Here is a 7,541-nt window from a genome sequence, read left to right as displayed (position 1 = left end):
CCCCCTCAGCCTCCTCTTGCTGAGGCTGAACAGGTTCAGGTCCTGCAGTCTCTCCTCGTAGGGCCTGTCCTGCTGCCCTCTCACCAAGCGGGTGGCCCTCCTCTGAACCCTCTCCAGGCTGAACACATCCCATTTGAAGTGCGATGCCCAGTACTGGACACAGTACTCCAACTGCGCTCTGACCAAAGTCGCATAGAGGGGGAGTATCACCTCTCTGGACCGGCTTGAGATGCACCGTTAGATGCATGACAAGTTATGGCGGGCCTTCCTGGCTGCAGTCTGGCATTGGCGGCTCATAATTCATCTTGGAGTCAGTAATGACTCCGAAATCCCTTTCTGCCTCTGTGCTTTCAAGAAGGGAACTCCCTAGCCTGTATGTATGCTGTGGATTCCTTCTCCCAAGGTGCAGCACCTTGCATTTGTCTACGTTGAACCCCATCCTATTCTCATCTGCCCACTTTTGTAGTCTGTCTAAATCTAGTTGCAGCCTCTCTCTCCTTACAAGTGTGTCCACCTTGCCCCACTTAGTGTCATCAGCAAACTTGGATAGAGTGCTTTCCACCCTCTTGACCAAGTCGCTGATGAAGATTTTAAACAGTGCGGGCCTGAGGATCGAGCCCTGGGGTACCCCACTGCTCACATCTCACCAGGTTGAGTACAATCCGTCCACCACTACTCTCTGGGTGCACCCCATCAGCCAATTTTTTACCCATCCAACTGTGTAGGCATCAATGCCACAGTGGCTTAATTTATTGATGAGGATGGGATGAGAGACAGTGTCAAAGGCCTTCTTAAAGTCTAGAAAGACTATGTCTACGGTGACACCATCATCCAAGGATTTAGTTACTTGGCCATAAAAGGCAATCAAGTTCATCAGGCAGGACCTGCCTTTGATAAACCCATGCTGATTGCCCCTGAGCATGATCTCCCCTGCTGGCCCCCCACAGACGTGCTCCTTGATGATTCTTTCCAAGATCTTCCCGAGCACCGAGGTGAGGCTTACAGGCCTATAGTTACTTGGGTCCTCCTGCCTCCCTTCCTTAAAATTGGGACCGCATTAGCCAGTTTCTAATTCCCCAGCACCTAGCCAGATGACCACAAATGCTCGTACAGCTGGACCAAGGCTGAAGATTTGATACTGATTTGGAGAATCAGCAATTCAGCCATAGACCCAGCTTTAAATGTTTTTTCCACATACCTCGAGATACCAGGTGTGGCTCATGAATGCTGCGATGCTGGGGCAGATGGAGCGTCCCACAGGAGCGTGGGGGGGCGAACCCAGAAATGGTCTGGAAGTACTCTGAGTCTGCTGCCGAGCATGCTGGAGAGCCCCTTGAGCTCCTGGGGGACACTCCATCTGCCCTAGCATCACAGCATTCACGAGCTGCCTGGTACCTCGAGGTAAGTAGAAAAAACATTTAAAGCTGGGTCTATGGCCAGATCTCCAAATCTTTCCAAATCTCTCTGAACCGATTCAGAGGGTTCTGATTCAATTCGGAGAGATTAAAGGGACTCCTGATTTGATTTGGGTTTGGAGATTTGGCTGCTGAATTGAATCAGGGAGCAAAGTTTTGCACAGACCTATTATTTATATGTTTTGAGTGGCTGAATGTAACTCTCAGAATCAAACCTTCTGGTCAAAATGAAACCATATTTTGAGTCTGAAATGGACCATCTTTCCCAGTTAATGTTGTATATGAAAATAATTTTAGGGGGAAAGTGCCCAAGAGAAGCAAAAACAACTGAAGCAAATTCAATTTTTAATTGTATATTTAAAGGGAAAAGGTTTAAGGTACTAACTAGGCTCTCCTCACAGGCCAGCTCCAAATATAGGAAATAAAAGACCTGAATCTAATGTAAAACTATGAGGTGAAACAAAATCTGTCATGGCCCATGGTTTTTATTTAATTAGATAACATAACACGTCTTAAACCTTTCAATATGTAACCTTGCTATTTGAGAGTCCAACTGTTTCTCTTATCTAGCTTTCTGCACTGTAAAGTATGTAATCTAATTATTTCATCCAGTACATTACACACCTAAGGTCAAAAAATCCTCTGTTGTAATTCAAACTCTTTTTCTAAGGTTTTTGGGTTTTTTTTTTCAAAAGATGAAGAAAAATCCTATAGGTTTTCCATATAATACTTTGCTGTTACAAGAAAATATGTACAAACCAATGGTGCTCCTAGTGTACCAGTCATCCTGCCATAGCCACTGAGTCAGATGGTGGCATGGGAATTCTGGGGTTAAAGTCCATCAGTAGGGCTAAACCAGATTTTGTGGCTCAGATCCAGTGGTTCCTGAGCAGTTGGTCACTTGGAACCTTAGAGCTCCCCCACTCCCCACATACTCAGAGGAAAGCTGGATCTGTTGAGCAAGGCAGATTCAAACAGATCTGGGCTCCTTTAATAAGGAAGCAGATGGGGACTGCTTAACCTCGGGTACATGTTACGTATATTAGGCAATTAGCTGGTTAACTGTGCAAGAAATTTAGACTAGTCACACATGCAAAGTAATCATCACACCATAAATGACTATCCAACTATAAAAATAGTCAACCAACTACAAAGTTAGTGGTTGAAAATATGCAACAACTCTAAAGCTGGATAGAAACCAGCCACAATTTGAATGTATGGCAGGGCCCTTTGTCTAGGATGCTTAACCTCTTGCTTGCAGGACAAATGCAGCCCACAGAGTCATAGGTATTCAGCCTGTGGAGTTCCCCACACATGGGTAAATTTAGTGGCAGAGGAGCAGTGGCAAGAAATACAGCCACTCTCCCCCGCTGCCAAATTCCCAAACCCTAAAACTCAGAGAGTAGGCTGGGGCCAGGTCACACCCCCTCCCCCTCTACCTCCCCCCATGGCTGGAAAAAGCCAGGCCATATCTTTCCCCCTAGCTGGAGGAGGCTAGGCCAAAACCACTTTTTCCCCATGAGGCTGGTTTGGGATGGCTGAAGCCCTCTTCCATCCTTCCCTGCGGGGCTGGGTCTATACCCCACCTCATAGGGTTGTGTTTCATCTGGGCTATGGCCCTTTTCCCCTGTGGTCCAGGGCCATGCCCCATTCCTTTCCCCCTCTCTCTCCCCCTCCCCCACATATCCTGACCAGGTTGGAGCCAAGATGCCCCTTTTCCCTCCTCTGTGCAGCTGGATGGGGTCCTGCCATGCCCACCCCATGCTGGATCGAGACCACCAGCTGGATCTGGCTCATGGATCACATTTCCTGAGGTACCAGGTTGTATTGTGGGTCCAACTCCATACTGCATTGTGAGAATTCCTGAAAAGGATTAAAGTTTGTGACTAATAGATTATACATGAACAGAAGAATAATCATATTTAATATCCTTATGCTAATATGCTTCTTGGAAACACGATCCTGAACTACAGGGTGTGGCTGCCTTTGAATCATATCAGCCAGTTTTCCTAAAATTTATACTTAAAATTTAAGTTGGAAGCACATTCATAATCATAATCCTCATTGAGGTTTTTTGATAACAACAAGGAAATTAAGCAAGTACCTCTGACTTTTAAACAGCAAACCCTAGAGGTCTGTTGTTTGAATCCATGTCAGTCATGTAGAAGCTCCAAAATTATTCCAATTAAATTAAGGCTTGTATAAATCATTGGTGACATAAGAAAAAGTTGCCAATATTTTTTGCTGAAGCAACCAATTGTGCAGCAATTGTGTTTGATATCTGGATGGGAGGTAATCTGTTATGCATAAAATTCTTCTTGCTTTTGAGGCACTCATTTTAAAGTAGAATATCTATCCAAGCCTGCAGTCTTAGAAGAAAAGAAGATAGTACCTGGAGCTGAATAATCTATATATCCAGATGCCCAACAGGAAGTTCTAGTGGACCTTTGATTTATATTAGACTGTCCCTTTAAATCAGTAAAACAAGTAACACAGCATCTTGGTAATGTAAGATGTTGATAACTAATCGGCGTAGTTAAGAAGCAATTAGGGACAGTTTAAAAAATGCGTTATCCAAAAAGAGAGTGGTATCAAGATGTGGCTAGTCATCTTGATTGTTTTAGTTTCCCATTCCCCTCAGCTATTTCTGTGTTTTCTTAAAATGTGTTTGAGTGTTTGTTTTATTACTGCTAGTTTTTATGTGTTTGAGGAACTGCTAGCAGTTTTAGAGACAGAAGCTATCAGTACTAGCAATTAATGCTCTACATCATTTTCTTTCACATACCAGCAAATGAATTACACACAGGCCTTGAGCTAAAAAACATTTCAATATATGTTGTGTGTTGAGGTCCAGTGAAAATAGTGAAGGGAAAGGAGAAAGCATCTGTGTTCCCTCCTTATGGCTTCTGCTACTGCTCTGTTCATCTTTTTCCCTGCTCTCCCCACTCCCTCCCAATTCTCAGTTGCATTTTTCTCTTTGTCCTGCTCCCCTTCTGGGACACTGTGCAGTGCCATCAGGAACAGCTCAAAATACTGTGAAACTGCTTTCATAAGAGTCATTCTAAGACATATGGGAGCACCTAAGGCAGTGGTTGGCAACTTGTTTAGGTTGTAGTCTGGAATGGCCCAACTTGGGTCAGAGGTGAGGCGACAGGTGGATGCTAGGACCTGGCCACCATCACCTCTTCTCTCTGCAGTGGTATGGGGGAAGTGCCTGTCAGTGTTTTTCCTCCCTGCTACGGCATGAGAAGTGTGCCTGCCACTGAAGCTCATGTCCACAGACCAGATCAAATGGCTCCACAGGCCAGATCCATATTATGGGATTTAGGTTACTGACCCCTGACTCAAGTCATCATCAGCACACCTTGCCCAGCATCATAAAACTCTAACTAGCTATATTCCACCCTCACATACAAGCACTATGCATACTACCATATTGTGAATCTTTGCTAGTTCTGCATTTCTTTTAAAGGAACACCCCAACTTTTTCAGCCTGAATGGCCAAATATTTGAACTTAAAGGTGATTGTAGACGACACTTTAAAGTGGGTTTAAAACGGCCTTTTGCACCACTTTAATGGCATTGCTGTTTGCACTTTCATCTGTTTATTGCGCATTAATCCCAGCCACTGTAGCACATTCGGCGGCATAATGCACCTTAAATGACTTTGGGATACAGCAAATGACTTTGGGGTGCTGCAAACTAAAACACCTCTGAGGAGTTTTAGTTTCCTACCCTACAGCTGCAGAGGGAAGCACTGGGCTCCATGCGGCTCAAGGGCTATGCAGGCAGCCCAGGAGGGCAGGCTCCACAGAAGGGAAAAGAAAAGAAAAAAACCCAGCAAGCCTGATACTATCCCCTCTTCCAGAGCCTGCCTGCCTGTCTGCTTGAGCTCCATGGGGTCCCAGTACTTCCCTCCACAGCTGCAGTGCCCCCCAGGACTGCCTGAGCCGGGTGCCTGCGGGTGGGTGCTGGGGGGGGGGGGGGGGGTCTGCTGCTGCTGTGGTGGCAAGCACCAGCCCCCACCCCACAGCTCAGGGATTGCTCTGCCTGCCAGCAGCTCACTCTCCCCTCCCCACCACTAGAGAAGCAGGTAAGGATCAGGTGGACACAGGTGTACATGACACAGGGGTTTACTTCGCCCTAAATTGAAGCAGTGTTTTTAAAAAAACACTGGTTCAATTTAGGGAGAATTAAACCCCTGTGTCATGTACAAATGCCCTAAGAACCTAACTTTATGCATGTATTATTTTAAATTTTAGTCACAGCAAGCAAGCTTGAACAGTGAAGTGGATTGGTTATTTTAACTTAGTAATACTAAGACAGGAGTACACAATTATTTTGGCTGGAGGGCCCACTTCAGGAATTTTGGTGAGCTGTTGTGGGCTGGGGGGAGGAGGCAATTGATCCTATCTGGTCTGGATCCTATCTGGCCCTCCACCCTACACCCACTGCCAGGGACCCTGGACGGAGTGGGTGGATGGGCAGGGTTTTCATGGAAACTGACTGGGACCCCCACAGGCAGGGTGCGCTTGGCCGGACAGATGGGATGGGGCTGTGGGAAGAGAGGGAGCAGCATATGGGAGTGGGATGAGTGGATGGGGGTGGGGCCAGGATCATGGGGTGGTAACAGCATGGGGCTGGGGGCCAGGGCCTAGGGCAGAGCCATGATCCACTTCCCATATGTCCCTGCTGTGCAGCTTGCAGCTAGGACCTGGGCTTCAGGCCTCAGCCCCTCACCGTCACTGCTCCACAATCTTGGCCCTGCTCACCCATCCTGCTCCCACACACCACTCCTCACCCACCCACAGCCCCATCTCATCTGCCCAGGTGAGTGCACCCTGCCTGCAGGGATCCTGGCTGGTCTCCATGAAGAGACCATGCCTTCCCACCTGCTCTGTCCAACATCCCCAGCAGTTAGTGCAGGGTGTATGGGTCGGGTCCAGTGGCAGCAGCAGCAACGCTGGTCGGGGGCAGTGGGCCACACGTGCCATGGTCCAGAGTGCCTCCCACACCTAGGTCAGGTGGGCCTGAGGGACCTGCTGTTGGTTGTATTTTGTCCACTCTTGTACTAAGGTCTATTAGCTATCTTGATACTCCCCCTTTCTCCTCACCACCGAAAGTGACACTTTCTTGTCGGGGCCGAGGGGCTGTGGCCAGCAGCCCGGGCACATGGGCCGGGGAAAGCGTCGGCATGGCAAACTAGAATTAGGCACTGACGCGTAGAGGTTGATTAAAGATTATTTTATTTACACCGTAGGTGGTCGCGGTGCAGGCAGGAAAACTTTCTTGAGTTGCAGTTATAAAAAAAACACACACATGTGGAGTTTGCTAGGCTCCACAACACGAACACGAACAGAGCTCTGGATACCACTCACTGAGTTTACTAGGCTCCGTGGACCGTCCGAAATGAGAGTCTGAAAGCTGACTCTCCATGAGCGCGCAGGGTGGGGTACGTCGAGGGATCGTGCGGTGACGGGGAGAGGCTAGAGGTTGATCAGGTCCCTGTATCCTCCTCTAAGGCACACGCGGAGTTTGTTAGGCTCCACAGCGCGCTTAGAGTTCTTCACGAGATGGATGTGAAGTCCTCCAACTTGGGCGGAAACCGCTCAAGCCTCTTATACGGCTAGCAAGCCAATCGCTAGCCGCCACGTGGGAATAATTTAGAAACAGCCAATAGTGGGAAACAAATTTACATACAGGTGGCAGGAACTCCTTTGCACCAGGGTTTTCTCTATGCAACTGAGAATTGCACCGTGCAAAGAAAGCTCCATGTGGCAGGAAATAATTCTGCAGTGCCAAAGCACACACAAAAAAAATACCCTTTGGGTCATGACATCCCCCCTTGCTGAAGGCACAGCTGAATTATACCATATGCTCGTCACTCGGGTCGCCAGTAGCTCTTATAACGGGTCGTTGAACTAAACGGGTAAACACAAAATCAGCTAACATAAGAAGTTCGTCCTCCAGGGATCGAATTAAATAATAGCCGGCACAAATACATACACACATAACCAGATTCATAACAAAAAATTGCACGATCAGGGCTTCAGTGGGCGTCATGGCGAAGTCGCGCGTCAAGCCCTCACTTCTGCCGATGATGTTATCCTTCTTGGGGCTTCTCTC

This window comes from Alligator sinensis, unplaced genomic scaffold (assembly GCF_000455745.1).
Source record: "Alligator sinensis unplaced genomic scaffold, ASM45574v1 scaffold299_1, whole genome shotgun sequence".
In the NCBI taxonomy this organism is placed as follows: domain Eukaryota; kingdom Metazoa; phylum Chordata; order Crocodylia; family Alligatoridae; genus Alligator; species Alligator sinensis.
This window is presented reverse-complemented; position numbering follows the sequence as displayed.